Genomic DNA, 16558 nt, shown 5'->3' with positions numbered 1-16558 from the left:
AACACGACACACAACCAAGACAGGGCTAGGATCACGACAGTAGAGCTACACCGTAAACTGACTAGAAAAGATCAATGATTTCTATTACTATTTCTAGGATACATAACAACATTGTTTTGTGTCAGAAAAGTACTACCCACTGACTTTTGGACCATTGGTGCAACCGGGAGATATGAAACAAAAGGAGATCATGAAAGGCAAGCATTTAAACACATTTTTCAGTGTTTTTGTAATCCTGCTCCTAAAGCAAATGGCACTTCAGGTGACGCTGCAGTAGCTGTAAAAGAAAATGCTACGTTGTACGTGGGGTCCCCCTCCATCGCGATAGCATCCCCACATAGTTTCTCTGTGCGCAGGTGTATTATACTTTCTGATGATAACTCATCCCCACTTTTAAAACCACCGCGTATTCTTTAATAAAATTAGCATATGCGTTATCATTAATGTAACTCTGGGATTGTTGGCATACATTGTATCTAATTAGCTAAGTTCACAAACGTTCGTGTGGTGAATCAATACATGAGAAAACTTATACTACAATGTATATAATTGTTTTGATGTTAAGAGAGGAGAACTGATGGCCAGCCTTGTGAAAGTCAACTGGTATTTAATTAAACTGCACAAATGTTCATTGGTAATTATTATAATGAACTATCAATGTCAATAATTGCCACAACTTGCACTCATAAGTTTGACCCGGTGTGTGAAAACTAGGCTACAAATCTAGTTATTAGTGACGAGCATCAGAGTTTGATTTTAACCATTTATTTCAATATCATTTACTGTAAGTCTTTGACATGGCCTCAGTCAAAGTCAATCTCAATTTAAATCTAAATTAAATTAAAATAATAAAAGATTATACATTCACAGGATATTCTTTACATTTTATTGGTTGCCCTGCTGAAAAATACTAGATCCCTGTTCAAAACACAATATATGCAGATGGGATTCAAGAGGACACCCAGATAACGCTCATTACATGTTTTTGTTATTTTGTAATAAAAAATGTGTGGTTCATAATGGTATTTTAATGGAAACCACTAGAATATATGTGATGGGTTTATTTTTTTAGTAGGGTGAGTTTATGTAGGAATAGTATATTACAAATAAATGACTTTAATGATGGGTTTTCAAAGACTGGATCACAAATATGCATTGCAAATTCCCAGCTGATAAAACCTGTGGTTTAGGGGTTGTACAAGACCGCTGAAGAACACATATTGAGAGACGGTCGTTAATTTGCAGCTTTAGCTGGGTTTGATCGAGGTTGAAGCTGAAATATTCCTTGTTTTTTCAAGTTCAACAAGTACACTGTATTCAACAGTATGCACTACATTATTTACTTTCATAGACATAAACTGTAATATACACTCACCCCTTAAGGATTATAGGAACACCATACTTATACTGTGTTTGACCCCCTTTCACCTTCAGAACTGCCTTAATTTTACATGGCATTGATTCAACAAGGTGCTGAAAGCATTCTGCAGAAATGTTGGCCCATATTGATAGGATAGCATCATGTAGTTGATGGAGATTTGTGGGATGCACATCCAGGGCGCTAAGCTCCAGTTCCACCACATCCCAAAGATGACTGTGGGGGCCATTTTAGTACACTGACCTCATTGTCATGTTCAAGAAACATGTTTGTAAACCCTAGAAATGGTTGTGCGTGAAAATCCCAATAACTGAGCAGATTGCGAAATAATCAGACCGGCCCGTGTGGCACCAACACCCATGCCACGCTCAAAATTGCTTAAATCACCTTTCTTTCCCATTCTGACATTCAGTTTGGAGTTCAGGAGATTGTCTTGACCAGGACCACACCCCTAAATGCATTGAAGTAACTGCCATGTGATTGGTTGATTAGATAATTGCATTAATGAGAAATTGAACAGGTGTTCCTAATAATCCTTTAGGTGAGTGTACATGGTAGCCCTTTTAAGCCAGGTGATAAAAAATATAGAAATATAGACTTGATTAAGTGGTTTAAATACATAATATCTTCTTTACTTTTGAATAACAACTCGCATCTAAATGTGTTGCCCATCAAAATACTAATTACATTCTAAAAACCAATGAAATGTATGTTTTAAAAAGATTTAATTGAAATAATGCGTGCAGTATATACAGTAGATTATGTCTCTAACATAAATAATCATAAACATGTAAAGTCTTTGAACAGAATGAATGTACCTGCACAATATGAAGGTCCTGGGATCGCTACATTTGGTCTGGTCAGTTCGTAGACATAATAATCTCCAGGACAAGCTTTGACTTGGATTGGTTTGGATGTGTAATGACTGCATTGGTCATAATTAGAGCCGTAGACTTCACGAGTAACAACTCCATCTTCTACTCCAGGATGAGATCCACCAAGATACAGAGAACTGAAACCTCCACATGTCATGTAACTAACACACCAGTCAGGGATCTGGGCATTCGATCCATTGATGAAGAGTCGATACCAGCCGTCCCATTTCACACGAGTGTCATCATGTTCAGATATATATCCATACCAATACATGTAATTGAGTGTGCTCCTCCAGTATTCATCCAGTTTGTTGTAGTTTGAGCACGGATCACCTGAGATTAAAATACATTACTAGTAATGAGAATTAGGGTCATTGTTAACCTGGCCTCATATTCTTAAAACTTTCTCTCAGAAAGCTCCTGATTTAGTGAAGAAATGTCTAGTCTCAGCTTAAAAGTGATTCAGAAACTGAATCTGAAACTCCTGAAAGTACCTGAAACTCTGAGCGAGGGCAAAGACAAAACTTCCCTGATAGCACATATACATCTGTACGTTAAACTGCTCTTTCTAAAATGTTTATCAGATGTTTTACACAGCAGATTTTTTCCAGATCTGCAGATCTTTAGCAGACGTGTAACATACGCACTTGCTAGCTGGGTTTTATCTATGAGGAGGTGAGGCTCTCTTTGTTGTAAGTTGTGTATGACACACTGATCTATAGAAATGACTGGATTGCTCATTATGTCATTACTCTGAAGCCAACGCGCCGCCAACATTTGTTGTAGTAACAGGGAGCTTATTACAGTAATGATAAAACAATACCTTAACAGTCCTTAACATACTTGATCCGAAGTCTTCCAGTATTCTTACATATCAAATTCTGTTAAAACACATTTATTTTCCTTCTTCTCGGTTTGTCCATTGTCCCTGATGCTAAACTCTTAAGTCTCTTACTAAAAGTCCTCATCTATACTCCTGCCATTTCTGGACCTGAAGACCTCAGTTAAGATGCTTTCTTAATAACTATTTCTTTAGGATCTTTCCTTTAATTTGTAAGACTTGAAGTAGCCATTTATTATTGAAACTTACTGAAAGTGATGCTGAATCCAGTGGCCAGAGTTGTGGTTGTTATGGGATCAGTCTGTGATATAGTGTTGACATCTGAAAAAAAATATTCAAGATATGACTAAAATAACATAAATTAGATAGTTCCAAAGCTGGAAAAAGCTTTACCTGTGCAGTATCCTGAACACCAGCCTGTTGGTCTCGCGAGTTCATAGACGTAATAATTTCCAGGACAAGCTTTGACTCTGATGGGTTTTGATTTGTGATCACAGCAGTTATCACCCCAAGAATTCCCTCCACAGACCTCCCGGATCACCACCCCATCATCTATCTGAGGGTGAGGACCATTGAGTGACAGACCACTCTCTGCATTACAGCTGGATGGATGAACACAGGTCTCTGACATCTGGATGTTCATCCCATAATAATATAGTCTGTACCAGCCACTCCAGGAGTAATATTCATCACAAATATACAATCCACTTTCAGTTGTTGCTCTCCAGGGACGATCCAGAGACTCATAGTTGTAACAGGGATCATCACTGATGCTGCTGAAAGAAACTGACATGGAGAGAAGAGATGTTAGTCAAAGTACTATTAAAGAATTGTGATTAATGAAGGCTATGCAGAGAGAGGGTAAAAAATATTTTTTAATGTAAAAATGAATTTGTCTGCATTGAATTATGCAAATAATAAATAAACAAAACACAAAACACTAATTTACAACTTCAACTTTGAATGATGGTCGAGTTCCTCTAATGTCTCATGTTGTCTTTCGTCTGATGGAAACTGTTAAATGTGTTGTTCCTAATCAAAACTGAGTATTATTGTGATACTTCTGGCTCTGTAAGTAATATAAACTCAATAAACGTTTGGTTATTTTCAACCCAGAATTGGGCCAAAGAGACAAACCCAACCGCTGTGTTAAAAATATAATTTTTATTCTTCCAGCAGTGTATTTCTTGTCATACATTATTATCAAATAATAGTCATGTTATCAAAGTGACAGATAATCAGCCAAATAAAATAAAATCTTTTTCACACAAGGTTTAGGGCTCTGCACCTTAAGTGTCATGATTCCACCATCATGTCATGTTTATTCTTGTTCTTGCAGTGGAGTCATGGCATAGCCTAGGGTTTTGTGTGAGAAGGTGAGCTGTCATGCGCTTTCTCGTGTCTCGTCTATGGCCCTGCCCTCTCGTTCCTTGTTAGCTTCCCTTCAGTGTTTTATTACCCACACCTGCCTATTGTTAATTATCCTTTGTTCGTCTCCCTATTTAATGCCCTTGTATTCTCTGTCCAATGATGAGACTGGAGAGAACATATATTATCTTTCTGTCCTGATTGACAATAATATGTTTCTCTCCACATAAAACGCGTGGCTCTGTCACGATACTGCCACTAGAGGGCATAATCATATCAAGAACACCCAAAAATGCTCAATAAATGTTTTTGTTATTTTGTAATAAAAAATGTGTGGTTCATAATGGTATTTTAATGGAAACCACTAGAATATATGTGATGGGTTTATTTTTTTAGTAGGGGGAGTTTATGTAGGAATAGTATATTACAAATAAATGACTTTAATGATGGGTTTTCAAAGACTGGATCACAAATATGTATTGCAAATTCCCAGCTGATAAAACCTGTGGTTTAGGGGTTGTACAAGACCGCTGAAGAACACATATTGAGAGACGGTCGTTGATTTGCAGCTTTAGCTGGGTTTGATCGAGGTTGAAGCTGAAATCTTCCTTGTTTTTTCAAGTTCAACGAGTACACTGGATTCAACAGTATGCACTACATTATTTACTTTCATAGCCATAAACTGTAATATACATGGTAGCCAATTTTAGCCAGGTGATAAAAAATATAGAAATATAAGCTTAATCAAGTGTTTTAAATATATAATATCTTCTTTACTTTTGAATAACAACTTACATCTAAATATGTTGCCCATCAAAATACTAATTACATACTGAAAACCAATGAAATGTATGTTTTAAAAAGATATAATTGAAATAATGCGTGCAGTATATACAGTAGATTATGTCTCTAACATAAATCATCATAAACATGTAAAGTCTTTGAGGTGAATGAATGTACCTGCACAATATGAAGGGAGTGGGATCTCTAGATCTGGTCTGGTCAGTTCGTAGACATAATAATCTCCAGGACAAGCTTTGACTTGGATTGGGTTGGATGTGTAATGACTGCACTGTCCATTATAAGTGCCGTAGACTTCACGAGTAACAACTCCATCTTCTACTCCAGGATGAGATCCACCAAGATACAGAGAACTGAAACCTCCACATGACATGTAACTAAAACACCAGTCAGGCATCTGGGCATTCGATCCATTGATGAGGAGTCTATACCAGCCGTCCCATTTCACACGAGTGTCATCATGTCCAGATATATATCCACTCCAATACCAGTTACTTTCTGTGTTCCTCCAGTATTCATCCAGTTTGTTGTAGTTTGAGCACGGATCACCTGAGATTAAAATACATTACTAGTAATGAGAATTAGGGTCATTGTTAACCTGGCCTCATATTCTTAAAACTTTCTCTCAGAAAGCTCCTGATTTAGTGAAGAAATGTCTAGTCTCAGCTTAAAAGTGATTCAGAAACTAAATCTGAAACTCCTGAAAGTACCTGAAACTCTGAGCGAGGGCAAAGACAAAACTTCCCTGATAGCACATATACATCTGTACGTTAAACTGCTCTTTCTAAAATGTTTATCAGATGTTTTACACAGCAGATGTTTTCCAGATCTCCAGATTTTTAGCAGACGTGTGTAACATACGCACTTGCTAGCTGGGTTTTATCTATGAGGAGGTGAGGCTCTCTTTGTTGTAAATTGTGTATGACACACTGATCTATAGAAATGAATGGATTGCTCATTATGTCATTACTCTGAAGCCAACGCGCCGCCATGTTGGTATGCCCAAACATTTGTTGTAGTAACAGGGAGCTTATTACAGTAATGATAAAACAATACCTTAACAGTCCAGGTCCGTAGCCAGCCTATTGAAAGGGGAGGTTATTTTTTTTAAAAAGTGGACCTTTTTGCCGTTTTTCTCCTCCTTTTGTATTTAATTATGAGGTTCAAATACTTCCTTTTGGTGACCTTTTATGCACTAATTTCTGCTGGATTAGCTTGTCTGCTGGTATCTTAACCAGCACGCTTTTTGATGCACTTAAAATATTTATCGCACTGTTGTCAAATTGCTTCCTCATGTAACACTCTTGTCAGTCCATACACAGTTCATAAGTTTAAAGACCACACTAACAACAGAATAGATTTAATGAACTTTTTCTGAAATATTCATAATAATTCTTCTCATGATAATTTATTGACTCTCTGTCAATGCCTCTTTGCAATGTTTTATTATTATAAATTCGCTATGTTTATATGACTATTATATTGTACACCAGGGGTCCCCAAAAATTTTTCTGCAAGGGCCACATAATTCTCCCTGTCTTTAATGGGGGGCCGGGTCGGTTTGTAACAGAAAACTACATGGGCAGGAGGTACTACTTGAATTGTAGACTTTTGAGTGGATAAATCATTTTAATAAAAAAAGTATATATATATATATATATATAACCCCTCCCCCCGCATCATTCATATGGCGATGCTTCTTCACTTTGCTTTGAAAAGTGTATTGCGAGAACTCTCTCTGTCTGCACACGCGCACACACACATACGCACACGCGTCCTGCAACAATAATCATATTAATTTGAAACAGCACCGCAGAAATTGGTCACAAGCATTGATTAAAGCAATGATGACAATAATCACATGAAAAAAACCCACTTAAATTCTGGACCTTTGGCAGTGAGGGGGGGTTCGTTCGAACAACCCGAACCCCCCCTGCCTACGGGCTTGCAGTCCTTAACATAATTGATCCGAAGTCTTCCAGTATTCTTACAAATCAAATTCTGTTAAAACACATTTATTTTCCTTCTTCTCGGTTTGTCCATTGTCCCTGATGCTAAACTCTTAAGTCTCTTAAAAGTCCTCATCTATACTCCTGCCATTTCTGGACCTGAAGACCTCAGTTAAGATGGTTTCTGAATAACTTTTTCTTTAGGATCTTTCCTTTAATTTTAAGGGAAAACGCGCACATTTCTAAGAATAACTTTGAATTCTGTCACAATATGAGCAACTTTTTGCACTAAGACTTTTTATGAATACGGCCCCTGGTTGTTAGGGCTGATTCTGAACCCCCGAGAACATGACTCCCCCCCTTCAACCCCCCACAAGATCTTCAAAACAACAAGCATCTGAATCAGTAATATGTGACTTTTTTTCTTCTTGTTTGTCATTTTTAAGTCTTTACATCTCTATCTATGTTTTTCTTTCAGTTGATGTGTTCAGTTCATTTGTTATCTTATATCTGCCGTCTCTCCTCAATAGCTTTGTTTGTCTTTACACCATAATTTTTTTCTGTTTCTCAATTTTTTTATTTGAGTGTAAACTGACATAAACTGTAAAATAATCCAATGAATAAATGAAATTTGTAAGACTTGAAGTAGCCATTTATTATTGAAACTTACTGAAAGTGATGCTGAATCCAGTGGCCAGAGTTGTGGTTGTTATGGAATCAGTCTGTGATATAGTGTTGACATCTGAAAAAAAATATTCAAGATATGACTAAAATAACATAAATTAGATAGTTCAAAAGCTGGAAAAAGCTTTACCTGTGCAGTATCCTGAACACCAGTATTCTATTGGTTTCACGAGTTCATAGACGTAATAATTTCCAGGACAAGCTTTGACTCTGATGGGTTTTGATTTGTGATCACAGCAGTTATCACCCCAAGAATTCCCTCCACAGACCTCCCGGACCACCACACCATCATCTATCTGAGGGTGAGGACCATTGAGCCACAGACTCAAGGCTGCATTACAGCTGGATGGATGAACACAGGTCTCTGACATCTGGATGTTCATCCCATAATAATAAAGTCTGTACCAGCCACTCCAGGAGAAAGATTCATCACAAATATACAATCCACTTTCATTTGTTGCTCTCCAGGGACGATCCAGAGACTCATAGTTGTAACAGGGATCATCACTGATGCTGCTGAAAGAAACTGTCATGGAGAAAAGAGATGTTAGTCAAAGTACTATTAAAGAATTGTGATTAATGAAGGCTATGCAGAGAGAGGGTAAAAAATCATTTAAAAAGTAAAAATTTGTCTTCATTGAAATATGAAAATAATAAATAAGCAAATATAAAATACTAATTTACAACTTCAAAAGCAACTTTGAATGATGCTCGAGTTCCTCTAATGTCTCATGTTGTCTCTCATCTGATGGAAACTGTTAAATGTGTTGTTCCCAATCAAAACTGAGTATTATTGTGATACTTCTGGTTTGTAAGTAACATAAACTCAATAAACGTTTGGTTATTTTCAACCCAGAATTGGGCCAAAGAGACAAACCCAACCGCTGTGTTAAAAATATAATTTTAATTCTTCCAGCAGTGTATTTCTTGTCATTCATTATTATCAAATAATAGTCATGTTATCAAAGTGACAGATAATCAGCCAAATAAAATAAAATATTTTTCACATAAGGTTTCGGGCTCTGCACCTTAAGAGTCTATATAGGGTGATACACGCAGGTCACATGCTGAATCTTGATATTATATTCATAATTTTTAAATCATGAGCAGTTTGAGGAACTATAACAGATTGTGTTACACATATGATAGAATTTAGATTCATGTTAAATCAACCCAATAAATTATTATCTTTGCACTATTTACATTGAGGGAACTTGATTGATCTTAAAGTTTCTTAAAAGCAACCTGTGTGTGATATCTGAGGTGACTAAAAGAGTGCAGACATACAGGACATCTGTGTTGCATTTCCCGTTATCTTCTCAAAATATCAAATAAAGTTTAAGCTTCACCTGCACAGTATGAAGGTTGTTCCAGTGACTGATCTGGTGTGTTGAGTTCATAGACATAATAATCTCCTGGACAGGCTTTCACTTGGATGGGGTTTGATCTGTAGTCGCCACACTGGTTGGAGTACCATATGTGACTGCCTATAACATCACGGGTCACCACTCCATCCTCAGGTCGTGGATGAGAGCCGTTGAGAAACAGTCCAGTATAACCTCCACATCCTGTGTAACTCACACACCATTCAGACATCTGAGCACTTTCTCCATTCAGATACAGCCGATACCAGCCGTTCCACTCAACAACACTGTCATCGTGTTCATAGTCCTGGTGTGAGTTCTCCCCTATGTCTCTCCAATAGTCTTCAATAGTTTTATAATCAGAGCACGGGTCAGAGCTGACAGCTGTCGATACTGAGAAAATATTGTAAAATAGAAATGTCATTTGATTATATTTACTCATTCACAGACTCTATTTTAGGAAATCCTGTAAGTAATAAATCTACAATTTCAGCGAAACACATTTATGGTTTTTGTGGTTGTGGTCGTCTCAGTGGTTTCTGTGGTTGTGAGAAATTAGTGATTATTAAACAACAGTTATCACATACAATTTCCTGAGCACCTGTATATGTATTTACCTGCACAGTATGTTAAACTGCAGCAAGTTGGTCTCGCAAACTAAAGAATATCTGAACAGGATCAAGTTTAACTGCACACAGAATGTGTTTACAAAAGAAATCATCACAGAGACTCTGTTGGTGTCATGAAACTGCTCCGAGACTTAGGGTGAGATCCAAATGCAGCTTTATTGGTGGGTAATCCAGAGGCGTAATCCAAATAACAGGCAGGGGTCGTACACAGGTAGGCAGTTCAAACAAGGAAACCAACAACACAAAGAAACAAACAAAACAGGCAGGGACCAGAGGCAAAAGAGTGAACAGGGAACCAGGCAATAAATCCAAAAAAACAAAAGACAAGGAACCAGGGAAACGCTCAGAAATGCAGTGTAGACACAACAAGACTTCGCAGTGAGTGAATAAGTGCACATGGTATATATAGAGTGAATGTGAATGATATGCAGGTGTGTGTGAAATCAGTGCTGATGAATCCGGGTAGTGAGTTATGGGAAATGTAGTCTGTGAGTGAATGATAAGTTTGATGTGGAGTGCCCTCTGGTGGTTTTCAAGGGCACTCCAGCTGGTGACCGTTACTGTTGGCTAGAATGGGTCACATTACTGGCAAAGTTTTGGCTTCTATTGGAGAGTCCCATAAGAGCCACAGGAGTTGTGTAGCGCAATGAGTGTGTGAGTATCGCACTCCAATGATGTGCTGCTAATCTGAAAAGTAGAATATAATGGCCTAGTGTGAAGCATTAAATATGCTGTGTGAGACGGTGCAGTCTACACCACTAGGTGGCGTTGAGTGGCTAGAAAACTGAACGAGAGTCGTGCATGAAAACCGCTGCTAAACGTGTTCATTTCTATTTTTGAGGTAAGCTGATGGGAAATCTGTAAGACCAGTGTATTAAAGGAAAAGTTCGTCTCAAGATGTGTTGCTACTGAAATGACAACTAGCCACAACCAGCAAACGCCATGTCCTGGAATGCACCTATCATATGGGTTGAACACCGCCTCCACAGAAGAATGTAATATTCGCTAATGTTATTTAACACATTACACTCTTACATAAGAACGCGCTTAGTTGCTAAACAAATACAGTTTAAGAAATGAACAAGTTACTCGCATTTTCATGGACAAAGTCTGCCCTTTTATTCTTAAAAAGATGAAGATGTTTATAAGAAAATATTTGAGCATAAAGTTAATAAAGTTCTCTTAAAAAGGGTTTTGTTATTCCGGCATGTATGTGTGTGTGTGTGAATTATGGAAGAATCTTATAGAACTTGATTGATAGGTTTGAGGTGCAGTGTGTGCTTGCGAATGCCAGAGTAACAGTATGAAGGTTGATATTGTTGTTGATCTACAAGACACTTGTGCCCATGGGCCCTGTTTTATTAATCCGGGCCTGCCCATAATATTGCAATGATATATATTTATACTTATGAAAGATTTCGCATATTAAAATACATTAGATTGAAAGTCGTGCTGGGTGACACGAAAGAAAGTTTTGCTGACACGGAAAAAGGCTGAAATCTTTGGATTGTAAGTACACATTTGATGTAGTTTTAGCCTACTTTATTGACCCATTTTACGAAACTTTACACATTTCCACTACTATTATAAGTTATTGCTCCACTGGGTCTGAAATATAAATTGTACTGTACTTAATGTTTTCATGTGGCCTACCACAAAAAACTGCATATTATAGTGAAGATAAGATAATAATAAATATATTTTATTCGTAATCCTTTACACAGCCTTCTAACCAATGATATCAAATCGTGTGACAAATCTTTATTGTGAACGTTTTGTGCATGACGTCGTCAGATTTAACAAGATGATTACAGGAGTGTGTGGCAGAATTTTGAAAGATAAACTGTTATGAATGCTGCTGGAAAAAAATAAAACGTTAATTGTTTTTTGTGGTAGGCCACATGAAAATGTACTATATGTATATATATATATATATATATATATATTCCATACCTAGTGGAGTTATAACTGAAAGTGACAGGAAATGTGTAAAGTTGCATATTATAGAAATGCTTTATAAAGTAGGCTAAAACTACATCAAATGTTTACTTACAATTACACTACTGTAGGTGCGTGATATAGTAATGCGGTATTGAAGTGCACAAGCGTGAACTTGAACAATGAAAACCTGAATTTTAGGATGGTGAATTCATAGAAAAATATTATTTTAAATATGAAGGACAATCAAATCCCTGCATTAATTCATGCATTGTTTACTCAACTAACAGATATTGCAGTCAGAAGCGCAACAATTGTGAGATGCAGAGATTTTATTCCTTCTAAATCATGTATGAATAATTTCTCTAGTCCCAGTTCATAGAATGTAAACTGAAGAAAACGAACAAATGAAGTGTTAACAAGTCTTTTTCATTTAAGTGTTATTTTTGCGTTTGATTGGTTTGGTCTGCAAATTGAAAACCTTTTCGATTCTGCAATACATAAGAAAAATGAAGAGCTCTGCTAAAATATGGAAGGTTCAATTTTAGTTTCTTTTCTAAATCCATCATTAAAGAACAATTTTAACCACTTAGAGCAAAGTGATCAAAAGATGCAATGTTAGGAAAGATTGATCACAGTACCTAATGTTTGTCCATTGGTTATTTCACCTGTTAAACACAAATAAGAAATGATGATTTAAAATCTGGACAGTTGGCATATTTGAATTATTCTTAAACAGATTTGTCATGGGGTGTGTTAAACACTCACTAATATTCAGCAGCAGAAGACACACACACAATGAGATAAAAAACCCCATTGTGAAAAACTATTCCACCTGCACCTGCAATTACAAAATGCATATGTAAAAAATATGAAAACAAAATAGATAATTGAATAGATACAAGACAAAGATGACATTTATTATTACCTGAGATGAGATGCTACTGCAGAGCAAAATCTGTGAGATTCTCTCTTCAGCAGTTAAAGCAGAATAGTGAAGCTGCAGGTGACAAAATCTGTTTTTTTAACCATGAAATGAGGGAGGTGCTTTACTGGAACCATAAGAAGTCACTCATCAATCTAAACTAGTTTTTCTTCATGTTATATTAAAATATTTTTACATTTTGTCTTTGCATGAACTGATCTGAATGAAGGAATTCACTTCAAATATAAAGATGTTCCCAAATGACTTTGTTTCATTCCACTACTGACAGTATTACTCCTTAATTTAAATAAACATATTGTTTCTGTTTGCATTTATTTGCAGAAAATGACAAAGAAACTGGTGAAAATAACAGAAAAGGATGCTGTGTGAGTTTTCAGACCTCACATACTGCAAAGATAGTGTTCATATTCACTTTTAAGCAATACAACAGTCATATTTAGGAAAATATATTTTTTGTGATCATTTTATCAAAGCCAGCATATCATTTACTTACAAAATGGTTCTTATGAATGTCACGTTTAGATGTATATATTTTATTGGGGTATAACATCTGATAAGGTTGAACCTCAGATACAAGTTATAGGCGACACAGTTAGTTCAGAAACAATTTTATTTTAACCACAGCTGAAGAAAAGTTCAATGAAAGTCCAAAAATGAAAATATATGGTTGTTCAAAGAAACAGTTCTTAGTTACTAAAGTGAAGTTGTGATTGTGATGAAACATGGGTTTATCATGGCAACTACTGCCTTTTATTTTTGATAGATACAAATCTATATATATATAAAGGATCTTATCGGCTGTTTCTCAGCACAAACCTCCTCTACATAAAGGAATGCTTCAGACCTCCGAGCAGAAATGTTTTCTCTATTCAGTGAACTTGTGATCTGTCACATTTACTGTCAGGCAGCATTCTTTCATCTTAGAAATATTTCAAAGTTGTGTCACATACACACTGCTTTAGAGACCAGAAACCTTATTCAGGCATTCATACACTACATACATTACACGCTGTCATTTATTGTTGGGTGGTTCACTGCTTAAACCTGCCCTAACAACAGTCAGCCAGACCAGAACCAAACTCACATGAGACTTCTATGATTTTTTTAAATAATGTGTTTTCCTGCTTTATGTATAATGTCAAAGTTCATTTATTTAGTTGCCTAATTTAGGAGTTCCCAAAGCCAGGGCGTGGTAGCAAGGTGATTTCCAGATTTGTATTATTATTTACCTAATGTTAGAAATAGCGTAGGTATTTAATGAGTTTAACAAAATATAGAAATATTAGTTAAGTTAAACGTGAAACCATGCAAATAAAAAGCTATCAGCCTAATGGATTTTCTCCCCCTCGATCATGACCCCTGAGGTGATTACGTCACATTGAGTCTGATGTGCACACAGATTGTTTTCTGGCTTTACGTTTAGGATATTCTTATTTGTCAAAATGTAACGTTGATTAATAGAACAAATAAATAAATCAAAATTATCGATTTTTCTTTTATAAGGATATTAAGTTAAGATATTTTGTAACTTTCCTACTATAAACATATAAAACTGTATTTTGTGTGTATTTTTGTGAGTTACAGTGCCTCTGATTAACAACTTCAAAGGCAATTTTCTCAATATTTTGGTTTTTGCTGCACCCTAGATTCAGAGTTTTAAACAGTTTTATCTCCACCAGATATTGTCCTATCCTAACAATCCATATATCAATTGAAAGCTCAATTATTCAGCTTTCAGATGATGTAAAAATCTAAATTTCGAGGTGCATTTCCATTTAACCTGGAACAGCATGTCTGGTTTAATTTGACGCCAGTCATATGTCATTCTAACCGAGTAAATGTCTCACAGTCTCATGAATGATATTTAAAGACTGTCATCTAAAAATGCATTATTTAGGAAAGTACATTCTTGCTTGCGGATGAAATGACAGGTATTTCTGACAAGCATTCATTCCTTGAAATTAACACAGTTGTTATCAATTCAGTCGCAGGCTTCAGAAATCTCTCTAGTCAGAAGAGAGGAACCTGAGATCTGACATGTTTTCTCTTTGTGACCAGGACAAATAAACTTGCTTATATGACTTATAAAAAAATGTACTTCACTATACAGCAAACAAAAAAAACATTATTTTACTCTCTAAATAAAAAATTTAGCCAGTGTAACAAACAGTCCCTTTCTTCAAAGAAGAGAAAGCAAAGTCACAAGACTGGGCAGACAAACAAACAAAAACAGCAATAAAATCTCTTTGTAACTTTGCATATAATTAATAACTGATTTACTTTATTGTCGAAATTGAAATATAAAAAAAAGACAATAATGTTGTGGTCAGACTTCGGAAGGTACTGCGAAAATGGGCGGTTGCGATTCCTCCATCTTTTAGGCATTTGAGCACTTGATCCATTGATGAAGAGTCGATACCAGCCGTCCCATTTCACACGACTGTCATCATGACCGGTTGTATATCCATACATATACCATTGATGGAGTGTGTTCCTCCAGTTGCGGTCCAGTATGTTTTTATTTGAGCATTGGTCACCCGAGATTACAATTGTATGTACTGTAGTTTATAAATATCAAACAATGTACCCAAGCTGGAACAGTAACCTTTCAAAAGGTCCAAATATGTATCAATATGTACCTCTATTACGCTCTAGCAAGGTGTAAGGCTGTACATTTCCAAAGGCCCAATGATACTATCTTGAAACTATTTTTTTCTGATGGTTTAATCATCAGACATATAGGCCCAAATTACCTAAACAGGGCAAAATAGCAAGCAAACTTTTTAATTATCTAATTATCACCGGGACCAAGATATGCTTTTTTTTACCAGTACAACGACGAGTGCAGACCTGCGTGATTCATTTAAACACACTTCTCCTATAAAGTTTGTGTCTGAAAAGGAAACTCCTAAAAATTACATATGCAATAAAGTCAGTGGCAAAAACCGCAGAAATATAAACATTATGATGCTTTAGACACATAACCCCAGGAAGTTGCCCCACAGACAAAATTCTGCATTACGGCTGTATGGATTTATACAACTTTCTGGCGTTTGAATGTTCATCCCATAATGGAAAAGTAGGTACCAGCCACTCCAGGAGAAATCATGATCACAAATTCTCAATCCATTTTCATTTGTTGCTCTCCAGGGACGATCCAGAGACTCATAGTTGTAACAGGGATCATCACTGGTGCTGCTGAAAGAAACTGTCATGGAGGAAAGAGATGTTAGTCAAATGAAAACTTCAAACAATGGCTGAAAAGACTGGAGAGACATGTCCAATAAACCTGTTTTACTAGGATTGTAACAATGTTTGCTAATGTGTGTGCTGTGTTTAAACTTGATTTTGAAATCAGCCCTCTTTACAGGACACAAATTATACCAGAAACAGGACTGAAAATGGCTTTAAGTTATCTGTTAAAAGAATATGTTTAAAAACATGAAACAGAAAATAAATTATCAATTTAGGAGATAAAAGAAGAATGACTGGTATAGTTGAATAAAATACTCCAGAAGGTCATAAGTGACCAATCAGAATCAAGTATTCCAGAGTGTCATGAGAAATTAAATGTTAATTTTATGAAAGATTGAGGACAGAAGTCTACATGATGATTGTCCATTTATTATTTTACATGTTAAATACAAAATATAAGCACAATTATTTGTTAATGTATATTTGGAAATTATATTCACTTCACGTATATGGTTATACAGCAGTTTCATTCTAAAGCACAAGACAGATTCCTCAGATTTGTATATCAAGATACATTCACCATTAGCCAG

The 16558-nt window shown here is 36.1% G+C and overlaps 1 protein-coding gene across 1 annotated transcript in view; it reads right to left on the bottom strand.

Moving 5' to 3' along the window:
* The window catches only part of LOC306905671 (uncharacterized protein), a 62623-nt gene extending 49798 nt beyond the window's left edge, over positions 1–12825 (bottom strand). The window contains exon 1 of the mRNA XM_079476485.1: positions 12756–12825. The gene's annotated coding sequence lies outside the window, so the exon portion shown is untranslated. The remainder of the gene's footprint in view (positions 1–12755) is intronic.
* Between the last annotated feature and the right edge of the window lie 3733 nt (positions 12826–16558).

The sequence above is a fragment of the Barbatula barbatula genome (assembly GCF_947034865.1).
Source record: "Barbatula barbatula genome assembly, chromosome: 16".
Taxonomy (NCBI): Eukaryota; Metazoa; Chordata; class Actinopteri; order Cypriniformes; family Nemacheilidae; genus Barbatula; species Barbatula barbatula.
Note: the sequence above shows the minus strand (reverse complement) of the source record. Positions and strands in the feature narration are given on the sequence as shown.